This window comes from Bombus fervidus, chromosome 9 (assembly GCF_041682495.2).
Source record: "Bombus fervidus isolate BK054 chromosome 9, iyBomFerv1, whole genome shotgun sequence".
NCBI classification, from domain to species: domain Eukaryota; kingdom Metazoa; phylum Arthropoda; class Insecta; order Hymenoptera; family Apidae; genus Bombus; species Bombus fervidus.
The window spans coordinates 9,971,117-9,990,681 of NC_091525.1; the positions used below are offsets into that span (position 1 = coordinate 9,971,117).

The 19,565-nt window shown below is 37.8% G+C and overlaps 2 protein-coding genes across 6 annotated transcripts in view; both read left to right on the forward strand.

Moving 5' to 3' along the window:
• Nucleotides 1–19,565, forward strand: part of Mub (poly(rC)-binding protein mub) — a 238,696-nt gene that overhangs the window by 95,971 nt on the left and 123,160 nt on the right. For all 4 annotated transcript variants that reach the window (XM_072010166.1, XM_072010161.1, XM_072010167.1 and 1 more), the window contains exon 3: nt 8,081–8,118. The gene's annotated coding sequence lies outside the window, so the exon portion shown is untranslated. The remainder of the gene's footprint in view (nt 1–8,080; nt 8,119–19,565) is intronic.
• The window catches only part of Eif2bbeta (eukaryotic translation initiation factor 2B subunit beta), a 242,431-nt gene that overhangs the window by 92,962 nt on the left and 129,904 nt on the right, over nt 1–19,565 (forward strand). Inside the window, exon 1 of one of the 2 annotated variants that reach the window (XM_072010172.1) lies at nt 16,958–16,968. The exons of the other annotated variant lie outside the window; for it this stretch is intronic. The gene's annotated coding sequence lies outside the window, so the exon portion shown is untranslated. Of the gene's footprint in view, nt 1–16,957; nt 16,969–19,565 lie in introns of those variants that run through there. 2 annotated transcript variants of the gene reach the window in all.

The following is a 19,565-nucleotide window of genomic DNA, read 5'->3' on the forward strand; positions in this document are numbered from 1 at the left end:
ACTAAATTCGCATGCTCCGAAACGAATTCGAACTTGTAACGGGAAAGATTTGCCGTGCAAACAGAATTACCAACTACTGCGAGGTGTCGGTGATCGCGTGGATGCCTGTGTCGAGTTTTCTGTTGATTTTTCCTCGGATCTCCTTCGCCGGCTAACAACCACGTGAATTTTTCTCGCATAACATCTATGTTTAACCCTTTGCTTGGAAATTTTCCCCGTTCAAAGTTGAGTATTATATTCGATGCGAGTAAATCGAATCGATATATCTATCGTACGTATTTCGATATGATTATTCGCGTTCGATTCCATTCATAAACAAGTGATATTGGTGTGTCGTAGGGCAGGAAATTTCCAATTTTTTCCGATTTCTGATAAATTTGTTAAATTGATTTATAAAATGACATATCTGCAAACCGAGATAGTATAAAATAGTATCGGTTTATTCATCGTGCATTTTCGTTTCATTATGTATCAGTGATTGTGATTTAAATTGAAATACAATGCTGTCTGATCAAAATTCGACAATGAAGCAAGGTTCTACGTAAATGAATTTTACGAATCACAAATCCAACGATCCTTTTATTCGTCGTGAAATCGTCGAAACCGAGAGGATGAGATTTATGTGTGCAAGGAAAATGTAGAAGCGACGAAATTTATTTCTTATTAATTTAGATACTGATATTATCGAGTAACGAATTATTTTCAGTTCAACTGAAACACGGTACTGACGAATGGATTTTACTTCGAAGAATAAATAAATAAAAATTATGAGATACAATAGAAACAAATAGAATGAAATTAAAAATTGTATCAGGTAGAAATTAACACGAATACAGCACGTACATATTTTTATAATCTTGCACGTTTCAGTGTGAGAAATGAGATCTTAACAAGGCGCGAAGAACTCGCGGCAAAAGCTGCTATTTAAAGGGAGACTACGTTTAATTCACTCGAAAATGTCTGTCATTTAGCAGCAGGAAACTAGGAAACAGACACCGGTTCTCTATCTCGAGAGCTCGTGAAACTTTCTTCCTCAACCGAGTTCCTTCACTTTCAAACTTTTCCCTCCCACGCTTTTTCCCGATGACTAATAACCGAGATTTTTTCGATTGTTTACGGGCTAAACGTGCACCAACTTTTCCTTAATCATGTAGATTAATTATTCATCATAATTAAAGAACTTGCCCGTTCCCGGCGAAAATTTATCTTTCGTTGTGTTATCTGCGTTTTCTGTTTACGTTACAGCCAAAGTTCTTTGGAAAATTGAACTTGCTGTTCGAGATTAAAATTTCTAAAGCAAAGAGGAGAAATGAACGCGTTGGAGAAAGCTGCTTGTAAGCAAACGTTTCAGAAACTTTCGCATTTTATCGATCTTATTAATATTATTTATTGAAATCTGTATTTTCATATGGATTTTCCGTCCACGTGTTTATTTATCGTATCATATAATTCGACGGATATTACGTTTATAATAATTCGATTATAATATATTGCTTGATATTTCTGCGAGTAATTACTACAATTTTACGAGTTCTAGATTTTTTATTTGTAAATTTTATAAAATGTAGTTCGTTTGCTATTCAAAAAAAAAAAAAAAAAAAAAAAAAAGGAACTAGGTGCGTCGCTTTATTCTCTATTTCTGGAAATACTGCTTTTTAAAGTACAGCTTGCAATATTCTCCGCGTTGCTTTATCTTTCCACATATTTTCGCTCCTTTCTTCGAGACGATTCTTCTTCAACGAAAGTGATTCTCATACCCAGTCTCGAGGTGGAATTCCTACACGATTCAGTCTGAAAATCGCCGAAAATATCGCGTACAAAGTTGCCACGTTCTAGGAGTACGACAGACGAATTTATGACAAGTTTCGCGTGCGATCAAACTTTGTGCTCTAACTTTCAGGAAGAGGATCAGATAGGCTCGGCGAAATATTTGAAAAAAAGTTCGTAGGTATAAGTACATTAAGGAAATTGCAATATTTTTTCGTATATTTTATTCTTTATTCGATGAATTATTTAATTACACGTTTATTATCGTAGAGATCTTTACAACCGATAAAAGTATCTAATTCTAAGAAATTTATCGAAACGATACTTCAGGTCTATTGGAACAGAATCTGTTCTTTCCTCTTTTTTTTTCTCTTTTTGCTTTCAATTTCACAAGCATCCTATTTCAAAAAGTTTCGTAATCTTCGCGAAAGATAATACTTCAAATTCATGGGAAAATTCATTTCTATTAAAAAATCAATTCTCAACAGGGATCCTAATATTTCTTACGCCTTTGAACATTTCCATCCGCTTCTTTAAGATATCGAACTTCTTTAATATAATCGAAAGTATAAGAAGCAATGGTTGCAATTCCAATAACTTTGGCATCGTTTCAATATGGTCTAATAATTTTCACAAGAATCGCTTTTCAACGCGCTCTAAACATATCAACAATCATTTCCAAATATCCGAAGAACCGCAATTTCTTCGTTCTCGACATCTCGGTGAAATTGAAATTTTAATAATTCCAATAATTTTCAAACATTCCGAGAATTTTTAAATGTTCGACAAAACAAACGAAGAATCATTTCCATATATCCAAAGCAGCCCGATTCAAACAAGCTCGTCGTTCCGAACAGTTTAAAAAGCGATAGCCAGGGTCTTCCGGAAGGACATTTCGTTTCGGCGACGTGGAATCGCAATATAAATCCGGAGGAGCTTCGGCGAATTCAAATGTACACCGACTTCCTGTGACATCTTGCCGCGTAAATATCCTCGGGCGTCCCGATCGCATTTTACCGTGCTCGCCCCTTCGAATAAAAATTGCCGGCTCTGGAAGCGGCCGGTCGCCACCCCATCCAGACTCTCGATTATCTCTCGCTGGATTTTTACACGCGTCTGGCAACGTTCGATCGCTTTGTTCGTTGCATATGATTTGTCGTCCACCTGCTGTCACGCCGTTGGAAAAATCGGCAGACCTGTAACAGCAACGAACGTTGGGAAACGTTGCAACGTGATTTGCGACGCGTTTCTCATTTCCTCCCTCGCGTGTTCTTCCAAAGATTTTAGATCCGAAGTTTCGTCTGTTCCTTGCGTACACAGGGTGGTCCGTAATTAAGGGAAAGATTGAAAAAATATGTCGAAGACACGGAGTAAAGTTTGTTCACGCGACGCCTAGTTTCTGAGGAAATCGAGTTGGAAAATTTATCAAGTATACTTCAACTGTGAAAGCTAAGATACGAGTAAATAATTAGCAGAAGGTTATTGTGAAAATTGTGAGATGGAATTTTTCCGATCGAAGCCTCTTTTTCAAGAATAAAATAAAGTTTGAACGTGTTTGGTTTGGAGCTGGTTTGGTACAAGAGAAATACGACGCTGGGAGTTTTATGGGAAGAATTTTTATAAACTTCAATTGTATTCGACGAGAATGATTAATAGATACAATGTATTGTTACCTACGTATTGATAATTACCGACTTAGTAATTGTTTAGGTTGAAACATATTTAATTAATAATTAGTATACTGTACGATTATTGCGGTTATGCAAAATGTACGTGTTACGTAGTTTGATGTGTTTTTGTTCAAAATTACCTGTGATATTGATCGACACTCGTCTAGATTATATTAATTAAAATCAAATAGATGTCAGAGATGTGATATTAATTACATCTCAAGAAGAAAAATAACATATTATTCGTTCCTTGCTGATGAAGATTAAAATATCAATCTTCATAGATATTTTGACTTCCTCTAGCAACAAATATTCGTTGAAATTAAACGCGCTCAACGAGACCGGTGTTTAACGAAGGAAAGAAGAGAAAAATCGTGTGCAAATTTATTTTCACGTTAAAACTACAATTTCTCTATTCTATATATATTTTTTCTATATTATTCCACGTTTATCTGAGTGCATTAAAGAGTCCGAGGTCCATGGAACTCTTCATTTCCGGCGGCGTTCGACAGAAAAACAATCTTCTATGCCCCTCGAGACTTTCTCGTATTCTCTGAATTTTACGACCAACTAATGGCCATCGTTATTTCTTCTCTTTTTTCACCTCGGAAAAATCACCAAATAATACAAATGCCCCGTACCACGTGATATATACAGTCGGAAATAAAAATAAATGAACAGGTAGCGAAAGTAGAGATACTAATGAAACGTAGTCGAACTAGCACTAGCATGACCCACTTTGTCAAGTGATCGTACATCTAAGAATATTGAAAATGGTTCGCATGAACGTATGCTGTATTTGTCTTCGTTTATGAGATATGTATAACGAGTTTTGCAAATAGAGCATAAATAGATCGATCGGAAACGTTGAAATGCTAAGGTTTGGAATCGAAGAAACTTCCCAACAAACTTGAGAAACACCAAGAACTATAGAGAGCGTAACCGGATCCATGACAAGACGCCTACCGGGTTGCCTTGAAATGCAAAATGATCATTTGGAGCATCTTCTGTAATTGTATTTAGATAACGCAAAATTAGAACAGCAACTTGGTTACATCTCGTAAACGCGAACAGCCGGATCATGTGTCTATATGAACCTTTTTCATCGTTTTTAAATATACAATCATCTGCTGGAATAGGTTCTATATATTCTCTTACTTTCCGTATATCTTTAGAGTATACTACACAGTATATATAAATTGTTTAATAAATAATCGATGATAATGTTGACATTTTTGCGTAGACAAGACGTACGTTTAACGAAACTTCATCGATATCTGTTTCCAACTACCACCTGTCTGCTCATTTTTGTGCCGGAGTGTATCTATGTGTATAGATGGTGTCATCTAAACCAACATCCTCCCTCGTAGTTTTCGTTGATGAACATTTCGCTGGACAGGTGAATTTCTCGGCTCTTGATACCTCGTCGTCAACGATATTTCGCGTTTGAGATGCTCGGCCAGCCTGTTCCACCCCCTTGGTTCCTCGAGTAATCTCAGTAATTCCCGAACAATTCCGTCTGGCCTGCCGTGTCTTTATTCCATCGCTGTCCAATTCCTTTTCTCCCTGAAACAATTCTTTGACTGCCGGCTCGAATGAACGAAGGATTTCAGCAACCAGGTCCCTTCGAACACGCTTTGTGCACCATGGCATTAGGAAGCTGCATCCAGTCACTTTGAAATAATTAGCGCAAGTTTAATTAATCGCGTTCTGTCGCCATACTTTTACGTAAGTGATCGTGGTAAGACGAGGACAAGAGTTGGCTGATGCGATTTCCAACTTATTGGATATGGATATTTTGTGCGATTTACAGCGAAGATCGGATTTGTGCGTTATTTAACCTTTTCGCTACCATGCGTCACACACGTGTGACGCACTAGTTGCTTTCCACAGCTGCTGCCAAACGTCACACTCACGTGACGCGTTCTAAAAGCCGCTTCGATTGCCTGCTAACCATTTTCTATCGTTATATATGTAACAATATGTGCCGTATTATGCAACACGTGGAAGATTTGATACTTGAGCCACCGTGAACAGCCACCTTTTTCTTAAAGAAGGCTTACAACATAATTAAGCATCGAGTGGTAAAATAATGCATAACATGTAAATAATTTACATATTGTTTTGTTAAAGTAAATGGTATATTAAAATTCAAATATATCGTGTGTCGAAGTATATTAGAGCTTAAATTATATTATACGACCCAATATTGTGTCAACCCTTTGAGTTCTGTATATTATACGTATATTTGATTTTATTCATCTTGTTGCTATTAGTTGTTTATTTTAGTCATTTATCTGTGAAATGCGCTGGGGGAATTCGGTGTTGGTCCCGATATTGGAATTGCGCACTAATTGGTAGGTTCTTAATTGTATCGAAAATTAATCAACATGGAGATGGAAAAATTGTTGTTGAAAATTTGTCTTTTTGCCGAGATTCGCCAGTGGGTTAACGTTCGCCAACAAAAAGTATACATAACGCGAGAAGAATATCGTCACGTCCATTAGAGTCACGTTGAGCAAATACAGTTCGGCAATGATATGTTGCATAATTATTTGAAAAGTGACCAAAGGAATGACAAACTCGTTCAACAGCGCATCATCTCGGGGCGAGAATAGAGTGACGATGATGGCGCTATGCGGCGTCTGGCGCGTAAATCTTGCGTTTGAGGAACCGGAAGCGTCGTCGGTGGTCTTGCAATTTTGAATCAAACTCGCCCACTGCCAAATGCCGTTTATTGATTGTGCCAAATTCCACGCGCGTGCGTGCCCCTCCTACCTCCCCCCGCCTTTGTTTCGGGGCTTTTTGATGCGCGCGTAAACCGTCGTCGGTTTTGCATTGCCAAATCCTTGATATTCTACCGACGATGATGAAATTCATTTTGCAAATCCTACGTCATTCTTACCTTTTCGTGGGATCAACCTTTTGTTCTATTTATTTCTCTCTTATTTATTATTGAATAATTACTAGATTATGGATATTTGCACATTTCTGGACAATGTTTGGAACGTGTTAGGATTTCGAAGAAAACGACGACTTCTTAAGCAATTAGATATTTCATGCATCGAGAAGAAATTGAGAAGTGCAAATTGTAATACGAATATTAATGAAGAATCGTATAAAACGTTGAAGGTTCATTCTAGTAATATTTGGCAGGAAAAATAATTCTCCATGGAGATTTTACTTTTTCCATTGTATTCTCGAAAACGTGAATGTTTATAAAAATCCACGATCTTATTCGTCGAAAAAATTTACGAAAAAGTTTGTCCCTTTCGAAGACGATGCTTCAAACTTTTGAGCGACGGTCAATAGTATGCGAAAATCTACAGAATGTCAAAAATAAAACACTCGTGACAACATTTAATAATATTTCCTCTCCTTAAGTTGTAGAGATAAAAATTTGAATCTTCGTAATAGTCCACTGTCCGGATAAATTCTCGCATCTCTGTATTTTCCAATTTTGATGTTGATTAACGTTATAAAACTATATATCAAACTTATATTTAATTTGTACGTCAAATCGCTTAAAAACACTTTTCTTTTTTTTTTTTTTTTCTAACACGTTATAAACTTTCGTGTATTTTATTTTTCAAGATTTTTGATTCAGCAAAGAGCTGTCCTCGACCACGCTCGGACTTGCGGGAATTTTTTGGCAAGCGGAACAGAAATCGTCAGATTAAACACACGTGGTGTTTTTTCAGCGAATTGAAATTCGTTAGTCGAGATTCGAGCTGTTTCGCGTTTATTGTCGATCGAATTCCCATTCTTTTTTTCGTTCTTTCCTTTTCGTCCCCGTGCCCCGCGCCCGCCGGATTATCGAAACGGTTGTTACCGCGAGAGAAAACTCGATAACTTCGATTTCCTGTTCGATGTAAAACGAGCCACGTTTACCACCGAGTTGCTCTGCCGCGAAATTTCCTGTTCAATTTCGTATCGACGCTTTCGCCAAACTATTGTTTTCCTCCGCCCTTTTCTCCTTTTCTGTCTTCCCCGTTTATCCTTTTCTCTATTTCTCCTCGTTCTTTACTTCAATTTCTTTCTTCCTTTTCTTCATTCGAATCACGAAACACAAAAACGAATTGTTGGAAAACTAAAGTAAACAATGTCGCGAAGAGAACAAACCAGACGCGTGGAAACGCGGCACTTTTTCACGAAGAAACCTGACGAAAATGTTTACCGACTGAGAGCCTGCAGTTGGTCCTTTTTTGTTCGTTAAAGCGATTAGGTTTCTGGGCAACGTGTACTTCGTTAGCCAAAATAAGGAATTAAAGGGCATGCGAAAGGAGGACGATTCTCTCTCCACTGTTTAACGTCGAATCCAATCTTTTCGAACGCATGTTTGAATCTCTTCCGTGAATTAAAAATTATGAGAAGACAGTTAAAGTAAAATTTTAATTAAATATATCAGACTTTTGAAAAGAAAAAGATATTGAGGTAATTTAAAAAAATTAGTAGAGTATCGATATTGAAACCTGGAAGAATTTCTCGGACAAACAGTATAGAGAATAAAAATTGTTAAAAAATGAGAAGAAATAAACGAAATATTTCTACTGCAAATAGATAGATACGTGATTATATAAATTAATATGGTTTGACTACTTTTTTGCAAAAATTAATACAACTTTTCCCTTTTCTTCTTTCAGATATCTCTATCGTACAAGAAGAAGATCGAGTCATCGTGGTAAGTGTTTTATCTACGCAACTGAAAATTCATATGTAATGGCTTTTTCATTTTTCCTCAACAAAAATGGCACATGCCGTCGGATTTTTCCACCTAACGTGCATCTTCATTCGTAAATATTTATATGAATAATATATTAAGATCTCAAGTGGATCTTCTTCAAATTCTTCAACTTCTTGTCGAATGAAAGTGACTCGGTTCTCCAAAATGGAAGAACTCGACAATCTAAAAAAAAAAATGAAGTTAAAGTAATTCCAATTTCGGTAAAACTGGACGATATCGTACGAGCGAAACTGGTCTTCCAGAAACTACAGAGAAATTCAATTTTCTCCCCATTAAACGGATCGTCGTGAATTACGGAAGAATTCGATATGGTTTGAATCAAACAAACGTTGCGGAGGCATGCGACTAAATTCGATTCCCATCGAGTTAAATAAACTTCGCAGAAGCGAAGAAGAGGATTCGATCGAGTATGGTTCGCCAAAAGATCTCGAAATTTCTTTAAATTTCACGTGCACGTCGATTTTTTTCGAATAAAGGTAGAATAAAAAAATTCTGTTGTTAGCGAAAAAAGTTGGTAAATTAAATTTTGATTGAAAGTGAGAGAAATTAATTGTCGCAGTTTATAGATCTTCTATCTGATCTTCAACTTTAGGGATCTCTTTTTTATTTTATTTTATTTATTTTTCTTTCTTTTTTTTTAAAGGAAGTTTATTTAAAATATGGAGATTAATTATGAAGAATAACGTATGGAAGGTTTTACAGTTAAACCTGTTGTTCGAATATTAGCAGAAAACTACTGTACTTTTTAATTCTCGTTGTTTAACCTTCATTATATGATTTATTAGCTATCACAGAGAGAGACTGTTTTAAATTATTTAAATAACTGGAAATTTAATCGATATTCATATATTCAAATGTAACTGTATAGAAGTCAGAACGATTAATCAAAACGAAATACAAACTGTATATTTACCAGTTTTATTTAACAGTATCCGCTCTGGAAAAAAGAATGAAAAAGTTCTCTGCTTGGAGTTAAAAGTTCGTGCAAAAAAGATGACGTTTAAATTTAACAAACCTCAGCTGTCGTTTAAAAATACATTTTTATTAACAACTACATAGATTTCTGAATACTTGGAGCTGCAGCTTGACTAAAATTCTAATTCTTTGAAAGCAACAGAAATATTTTCGTCGTCCCTTAACCGACTATTTATCATTTCTATTGAGTTCATAGATTTTCTACTGTGGTATCGTGAACGAAAGGTCTAAGAGATACAGGCTGAATCATAAACAATGTCGCGAGAAAGCCTAAGTGCCAAAGAAAAGGGATGAAAAGACAAAGGGATGCTAAGGGAGAATGACGAATTAACAGTCGGTGTTAGTTGAGAAATCAGAGAGTGTAAGTTGTCGAGAGAGTGTGGTCCACGTGAGAGAGAGCATTGGAACCGTGGTGACGAGAGTTGCAAATTAACTATTTAGTTGTCCAAATTATAGTACGTTATTGTATTTAGTTCGCGTTAAACAACCATGGTTTCCTGTTTAACCAACGCCTGTTTAATCCATTTGAAATAAACTAATAAATAATAAAGATCCTACACCAGTTTTGAACAAAGTGTACGCGGTAGAATATACTATCGCAAATATTAATTTTATTGCGCGTACTGGATGTTTCCTGCTTGAAATATTTGAATATCTGTGATCAATAATCCCCCTTAAACAATCTTAAATATCGTTTTTCGCGTAATGTAAAACCGGGCTTATTTCACGGACGTCATTTTAGTAACTTTTCCGTTCGCTCGATAAATTCACTATTTCATAAACGAGAAAACTCGATTCGAAATTGGGTTAACACGAGGTCGATATCGAGCTGAGTGAGGCGCGTATTAACATCGCCAGGCACGTAATGCTTTGCCGATCAAATGTTGTGCATGCGTGTAATTACTAATAAAGAGCGAGCCGCGTTTATTCAGTCGGCGCTTCCCTGAAAAATTCCCTAGCACGACGTTTAATATGGATCAGGGGATCTGATATTCTGTCGCACGTCGTTTAATGGAAACATCTGCGTAGTTAATCCTAGTATAATGCACGCACGAAACGCGTGAATTACGATGCAACTCTATGTATCTCTAATCAAAAGTAATATCGAAGATCTAGGGACATTTTACCTAGGAATAATTTAACGCTAACCTTACCAGACTCGGTCAAGTGATTGATTTGAAAATTTCATTTCAAATTATACATTCATCGTTATATTATTTCGTCATGGAAAATTAATGGTAAAAGTTGCAGTTATTTTTCAATATATCGAATAATAATTCGTCTTATATTGCGCTGCAGGCAATTCATTTGAAATGAAACTCGATTAAATTCTTGAATATTTGAAATAATGATATTTTCATATGCTTGAAATATTGTTTACGGGATAATTGATAATGGAAAGTTGTCATACACGCTACAGTTACAATAAATTCGTAACGATCGTTATAAAAGAATATAGGGATTGCGTCGTATCGCATCGTTGAAAAAATTATGGTGGCGTTTAAGTGCTTAACAAATTTAAATGCGAGCTTACGAGTAAATTAACGGAAATTAGATCGTGATAAATAAGATGCTGTCGAGGCGAGAGCAAGCCATTTTAATTCAACCTATCCCATTATTCCGGATTAGCGTTTGAAAAATGAAAGAGATGAACGTATCGTATAGGGAAGGAGACAAAATTTTATTACAATTAAATCCTTCTAAAGAAGAGAATTTTTCTGTTGAAATTAATATTAAAGACAGAGGGAACGAAACGGCATTTTTCCTATTTTGTAGCTCGAACAGAAAGCGTAGATTATTGCTCGCTTGCTAAACGTAGACTTAAACGCTCGAATGCAAATTACTTTTGTTTTACACGTCGGTAAAAAGTAACTGTAACATGTAGACACACCTCTGGGCTAGAGAAAATTTTATATCTCGAAGTCTCGCATGCATTCGTAAATATTTTTCATTACTTTGTTTTACAGAGTGCAATTACAATTAACAAAGAAATATTTTTCGCAAAAGAGAAGCTTTAAAGATACGCACATCTGTTTTCGGTACATTTTAAATGAAATTCTTTTCCGTTCTTCCTCTCTCCCTCTCTCCCTCTCTCTATCTCTCTTTTTGATATATAAATAATTTTGTTTAATGTGAACTTTGAGTTTTACTAAGTACACGGTGCACAACATTTATCTGTTTGCAGCCGATTCGGAACAACTTATAGGATTTCGGGTATTATCTTTAGTTTCGTAGCATCGGAACTTTTCTTTAACAGAATCTGTTAGAATTACACCGAAGAATTTCAAGGCTTCCCCATTGTTCCCGGAGATCTAATTACCTCTTCGGCAAGTTCACTTAGGAAGAGTTCACTTGTTAGAAGACGCGCAATAATAACGATTCAGCGGCAGTTTCTTGAATACAGAGCACCTCGAAGAAAAGAAGTACGTAGTAAGTACGAAACCCCGGCTCTTTCTTTCTGATAAATTCAGCAGCAGTATCGGATATCGGAAATCTTTTCTATTCATTTCAAATAATTCAATCTTCATTAAGCCACAAATTAAATTCGAGCGTAATTTTTACTTTCGCTCGCTGAATATCTTGCGCGTCTTTAAATGATCTTCTCAATGTTACGAAAAAATATTCTATGATCGCTGTAAAATTGTTCGTTTATCGTCTATAAAAATGTATGGAATTCGTTAAAATTAATTTTCTTTTATCGTTTGTAAATTTCTTAGCGCTTCTGAAATTCGAAATATTAAATATTCGAGGAGAGACTAACAGCAAGTATTGGCAGAAAACTTCCATTCCCACAAAAATAATTTTCGTTCCGTTTCATGTTCGAACTAAACCAGAAACCTTTTCCCCACTTACCGAACAACTCTTCGATCTCAACTTCGTGTCTGGAAAGATCTTCGTCAAGCGAGTGATCTTCTCACCTGACTCTGTTCTTTAAATTGAGACTCGATTTCGATCACATTGAGAAAAATCGCATCCCCACAAAAACAATCCTCCACTTTCTATCTGGCTTCCATTCACCTTTCCCACGTTTCATACTTTCCGGTTCGAACTAGCCAGAAAGCCCGTGCCACTTACCAAACGACTCTTCAACCCTAACTACGTAACCCGAAGGATGTTGATCGAGCGAGTGATCCTTTCACCTGACACTGTTCTTTAAATTTAGTCTCCGCGTGGATCAGATTCAGAAAATCTCCATTCCCACAAAAGCGATCCTCCACTCTAATATCCATTCGCCTTTCACACACTTGAAAAGTTCAAACCCTCGCTGAACAACCCCCAACCTTAGCGCCCAAAATCGTCGTCGAACGAGTGGCCTTTTCGCCTGACCATATGACGCTGCTCTTTTTAGTCTGTGTGCCGTTTTAGCCGATTAGTTCCTCGCGTGGCAGAACGACCGTGGAGCGTCTGAAAAGCTTCGAGTATCCGGGCGAATCCGCGTCGATCTATAAACGGTGAAAAATAAACAGACTCGTTCTCCCTGGCCAGTTTTAATTAAACCTGGCAGGAAGAAAAGGCCACGTTCCGGATACAATGGCGTCGCGAGACAGTCGAGAGGAACCCTCGGAGCGGAGCTGATGCTCGCCGAAAGAACAGGGAAGATCCACTGGGAACCGGTCCTCCACGTCGGTTAATTATCTAATCGACCTCTTCCACGGACAATATCGCTCGGCTTCTTCGTCCGGTTCCTCGGTGAACTTCCGTCATCTAGCGGAACAGCCGAGCCTACGGCAAATAAGAATGTTAATTACGGAGATTCGTTGGTCGGAGGCTGCTTTCATTCGCCGAATGCCGCCGCTCTTCGCAAGTTCTTTGTACACAAGGTGAGTTTCGCAGCCAGAGAGAAAGAAAAGAAGGGATCATCCTGGCTTTACGCGAGCGACTCTCTTTAGGCTGCTATCACACGGAGATACGCGTTTCCTGACACGTGTGTGACGTATGATAGATAGCAGGTGCGCATATGTTCCTCGTGATCTTAGATTGGACGATACGTTAGATTTGTCGACGCGACCGGCGTATAGGAATTCGCGAGTCAATGTGAAGCAAAGATAACGAAAGGGAAAAGGTGACGTCACTTGTAAACGAAAGATAATTCAAAATGATACTGCATGAGACACGTGCACGGGCGTATCTTCGATAGGAATGTAGAATCTAATCGCGTTATACGTTTAATCGAAAATTTCACTCTACGATTCAGAGAAATTGGAGAGAAATCAAAGATTACGTACAGTAGGTTGATGGTGATAATTGCTTGGTTTTAATCCGACAAATGAATGTCACAGAGAGGAAGAAAGAAAGAAGTGATAAAATTGATACGTAGAAGTCATTGGACGACGCTGGATAATTTTTCGGACGCGGTATCGATGTGAATTGAGGAATAAGATTATTCCTTTTCATCGGTAACTTGCGATTAACTGGAGCAATTATAGGAGGGAGGAATAAAGTCCGGAATTAAAGTTGTCTCGGTAGTCGATGAAACGATAAATCATACAAACACAGCAATCTGTGGCTGAATCTTGCAAATCCCACGGAACCATCATCGTTGGTATTCATTGTCATCGGTTGGATAATCTGATGCAAAGCCTTGCAACCATTTGCATTTAGCGAAGCAACGAGAAATTGTATGCAAGCCATCGTGTAATCATATGGTGAACTGTCAACATGCATAAATTGAAAATTCATAGTTTCCAAGTTTCCTCGCATTTCTCGGACTTCGTCAAATTAGTCCAGCCAGTGGATAATGGATGTTTCAGTAGGCGCAAGGCCGATGTTTATCGTCGATATTCACATTTCACATTTGAAATAAAATTCTTTTATAGATATATTTTACAGATATACGATACAAATATGAATTAAAGCACGAATTACACGAACTGCTTTAACGTGCAAAATAAGATAAAGAACTGGACTTCGATAAGATTATATTTAATACACATACACGTTACACCAATAAGATTATACCTGCACGTGAAAGACGCTTAAGCAAAGAGATTTTTCTTGACCTTTCGAGGGGGAATTTTTATGAATTAAAGCAGAAAGAGAATTCTTGCTACGCTGAACATTAACCTTTTTCTAGACTATGAAGAACGTTGTTAAAACTTTAGATTTTGTAGGGAGCTCCACAGATAAAATGTAAGATTCGTCTGAATTGAGCAGAAAATGGATTACAACGTGGATGTTTTACTTCATTGTAATACAAATGAAGGTGGTAATTCGCGGGCAATAGTAACGAAGAGGAAGAGGAAGAGAAATAATTCGATAAGTACTGGAGATGGCAGTTTATTTAGCATAATTAACGTTATACTAAATTGTGAATATTTAGCCGTGTGAATTTCTACAATATTTATGTAAATTCTCTTGGTACAATTACCACGTCTATTATTATTATTCCCTTTTATCAGTTTTACGTAGAACGTATTTCTCAACGAGATGGGTAATAAAAAATTGTAAAATGAAAATATCGACGAAGACCAACATTTCAAACGTTACAAACCAACTGTAAAATCGAAGAATCATATAAATATCACTATCCCGTACATTCCGAGTGAACCAACCAACCGATACATCGCAAAACACAAAATTATATCGAACGTACTCTGCAGGCGCGCTCAAACGCGATCTTAACGCACGAGCTTTCGAAAAGAAGATGCGATTCCGTATGATCCCGTGGCGAAGTTCACAACGACCGCAGCTACAACGATAAAAGGCAGGTGTACGTATTCAACGAGGGCAGCCGGTTCTTCCGAGTTAATTCAAATTATCCGACGCGAAACGAGATGAGCTCGCCGGAGCGCGAAGGGTCTGCACTCGAGACGGCGGTCCCGTTATACAACTCGTTCGCGGCCTCCATATCGGCGGCTCTGTCGATCTCTTTCTTTTTTTTTTTTTCTTTCCTTTCATTCTCTTTTTTCGGGGGTTGCCACGTGTAATCAGCCGAAATTCCGCGCCGTAAATCAATACCCAAGCCCCTTCCGACGGTGCACCCCTAGCCATCCCCCTACTCTTCCGCCCCTGGCCCTTTCCATTTCCGAAACTTCCGCCTCATCGTCTTCGGAGGCGTTATTACCCGGCAGCCGCGGGCATTCTCATTTCCTAGCCGCCGAATTTTCCATTTTCATCGACCACCTCGTCTCTTCCGCGAGACTCGCGGAGAAGAGATTCCGGCTGTTTCCGCCAGGGATCAGGATTAATTGCCGCGTTCCTTCGCGCCAGCGGACTGCCTTTCGTTCGAATTTTGCGAGACCGATGTGGTGATCGAATTACGGTGAAGATGGCTGATGGAGGAAGATCCGACGATGGAGGGTCGAGGATGAGTCGTAGATGGTTGGCGAGGAATTTTCACGTCGCTAGCATGAAATTGTTTTGGTACCGGGAAGAAATGGCACTGAATTCGGCGCTGGAATTGTCAGGACTCGTTCGTGAAGATTATTGAAAATTTTGTAGATTAGTTAAAATGCAGTAATTAGGGTAGTGTTGTTATCGCGAGCTTGTAACGGAATTTAAGTGGAATTCAGAGGTATGTATCTTCGTAGAACCAGTGTTTTATCGAATGACATGGGTAGCGTAGCCTTGCTTTGAATTTTGCGGGGGTGAGTGGTGATCGAACTTTAAGAAAAATTGGTGGTGAAGGAAGATTTGAAGATGGAGGGTCGAAGAAGGCTTGTGGATGGTGAGCGAGGAATTTTAGCACGGCGATATAAAATGGTTTTAGTATTAAAATGACCACTATGATTATCTTCGCCCCCGTTAACGAAAATTGCTCCGTGCTATTACCGTAAATTTATAGCGAAATTTAACACAAACTTGCTAGCGATACTTTATCATAGAATTACTTGAGTTATTAATTACCATTTCTCGTACAGTTAATGTTTTATCGATTCACTCGAATATAGTTTCGACTTGATCTTTTGCGACGGTAATTTACGAGCAAATTCTAAGAAAAATTGGCGATAGAGGAAGATTTGAACGTGGAGGCTTAACGAAGGCTTGTGGATGATTAATAAAGAATTTTATATCGGTAATATAAAATGGTCGTAACGCTAGAAAGTTCCATGTGATTATTTTAACTCGATAACCAACATCGGTCAGTGCTATCACCGCAAACTTTGCAACAGAATTTCAGATAAATTTGATGACAATATTTTTTCTATTATCAGAATTATCCCTCATAGAATCAACGTTTCATCGATTGGCACGAGTGCTTAGAATTTTGTACGGCTGAGATACGATGGAATTCTTAGAAGTATCGTCCTATTGAATATCACGTGTACCATTTCGCTGCATGACTTTCCCATCTATAGCTCGGCGAACTCTCTTCATCGGACGATAAGATGTAAGCTTAACTGCTACAATATCGTAGCACATAGTAGGACACAATATATAACATATTATCTGCTACAGACCTTTCCCCGATATTCAAATGAAAACCAGTCCGTGGATATCCTTTCACGAACTTTCAACGTCGCCCTTTTCCCTGCTCTGACCCTCTTGCCGAGATCCTGCCAGCCAACGTTTCTTCGACTCGCGATAGACGGGTACAGTCAGTGAAAAAGATGCGGTTATTCCACTTGTACATTTTCATTTTTGTCAGAAGCCTCTCTAGACGACGACTACTGTTCGTCGCTTTTTTACCTTCTTCATTCTAATTTAATTTAATCCTAATTCCATCTTAATAAATACGAAGACGCAACGGTTGCGTCGTGTCTTTATATTCGATCATCGCAGATCTTCGTGTTACATCTCACCAATCTTTCCCTGTAAAATCATATCGTCCACTTTCTACGAAAATAGTATAGTAAAATTGAAAAATTTAAAAAGAATTTTCAGAAAGTGAACCGAGAACTACTATACTAATACGTTGAAAATTTCAATGTATCGCTTCTACCGACTGTACGATCAAGGATCATCAATTTTAAGAGATCAATTTTGTAGCAAAAGTTGACTGTAAAGATGAACTGAGGATTATTGGACGAGGAAACAGTTACATTGAAAACCTCAGTGTATCGCTTCCACCGACTGTACGATCGGTCAGACAGAGCTGTTAACAGCTGTATGGAGATCTAGCTGGATTATTGGCCGTTTCTCCGGCTCGACGAAGACGAAACCAGGTCGAATGGTATTTGTTAATGTGCCCCTGCAAGAGGTTTTTTCGCCAACTCCTCCGACAGAGAGCTTTGGCCCAGCTTTTCGTCTACAGATTTCCTGCAGTCCCTTAAAATCCTTGCCTCCTTCGTGGGATATGTGTCTTGGCAGTATTCGACGTTCTATCGATGTACTTGTTCCACTTTGGATATATATCCTGTGCTCGTTTTTTACGTTGTGTACGGAGTATTTTAGTTGGTATTTTCCTTTGGAAAACGTTTGAGTCGAAAAAAAGATGGCTTTCCAGTGACGAGAATGTTGCTATTTCTACTGTGTGTCCATCTGTATACCAATATGTTGGTGCATTTGTGTTTGGCAAATTTATTGATCGGATTTACGTATATTTATACATACGCGAAAAATATGGTACGTTTCAAATAAAAGTTGTGCGTCGAGTTTAATTGACTTTAAATCTAATTTGATTTTTATATGCATCTTTTCATAGAGGTTCGATTCGATACATCGTGCGTGTGTATACGATGTTTTAATATCGATTTTTATGAATTGTTGATATCGAAGAATTAACGTGGCAAAATATTCGAAATTTTTCGTATATGTTCGATGCTGTTTCAAAAACAAGAAGAAAACTATCGGAATACTTTTATCGTTAAAAGATAACATCCAAGCAATACTTTCTTTCATCGTAAAAAGGCTATGGTACAACCATCATTCTTTTATCCTTACGAGACAACGTTCAACTTTTTTCTGAAGTCTGGACTCAAGAGCAAACAAAAGTGGCCATGTCTCCAGTGCATTATTAAACTCTCCGTGTTACACTGTTCACGTAAGAAATTCCTCGTCCGTCGTGTTACACGACTGCTTGGAGAACAATATCCATCAACAGGAGACTTGCAGAGCCAAGACTACAGTAGTTGAAGGGAACTTCGCTTCGAAGGAACTTTTAATGCAACCATTTAGCCGCAGAAACATCTTACTCTCGAACCGAGTATTCCAACTGGAAATCTTGCCCTCTGGTCACCATGAAACATTGTCGTTTAATTTGTCATAATGGAACGAGGAGTTACGCGTCTTTCGTCTGAGTTCGCGACTTTATTTCCGAAAGATCTCGGTTATAGGTCACGCACTTAAAGTACGCAAACTAAAAAGTAAAGTAAGTAAAGTAAGTAAAGTACGCAACTAAAGTTTACACGGTATACGTGGACAGATCGAACAGGAATCGGGCAGATTTCCGGAATGACGATAACAGTAAGAAATAAAGCAACTCCTAGCGACGATTCCGGAAACTTTCTAATCTGGCTTCGTAATAAAGTTTATTCCGTGGAAATGATAAGAATCGGTATCATCGCTGGTCGTATTATATATATTTTTCTAGGAGCAAATTTTGTTAAGATTAACTAAGAGAATTTTTTAGGAAATGTAGAAAGTTCTTGGACCATCGAACTTTTTCATTCTAAAAATTTTGATAATTAATAAACGAACGATAAAATTCGTAACTCTTTTATTTATCAAAAGATTCCAAAGAGATGCAGAGAGGAACAGAAGATATGGTTACCATAAAGAAATATGATCTTTACTTTCAAATAGCTAAGACACACAAATTCTTCAAAAAGTTCCAAAACCAATTAGAGAAACAGGAGACGTAACCGCTATGAAAAGATTGTATCTTTGCGTCCTAATTACTAAAGCATACAAACTCTTAACGCTTCTTAGCATTTCTATTTGCTAACTAAAAATTCCAAATCCGATCACAGTAACAGAAGACGTAACCACTATGAAAACAAACCTACAATTTTCACGCCGAAATTACCAGAACGCACAAATTCACAACGTTTCTGTTCACTTAAAAAGAAAACAAATAGAGCGAGAAAAATACCCAAAAAACAACCAGAAAAAAAAAAAGAAAAAAGAAGATTAAAATACGCAAATTCGTCACTCTCTCCTATTTATCAGAAAATCTCCCTCGAATCAGAGAAACAAATTTTCCTAGCACCGTGTATCGTCCATTTTTTCTTCTAATATTTCACTTCGTCGTCTAATAAATTAAAGAATTTTCGTTCATGGATAAGCCGAGTCAATATCAGAAAGAGATGCTTCCGTCAGCCGCGTGAACGCAGAATTTGTTGGACTAAATGACGCTGATAATCGGAGTTTACGGGTTGCCCTTAAGTCATCGAGCGAACAGCATAAACGAGCGACGAAGGAACCCATTCGAGCATCGTACAGTTTACTTGCTGGATCTCTCTGTCGACGGCGGTATTAACCTTGTAAATCCGGGATATAACGAGGATGGGATCGCGATTTCGCCTTTA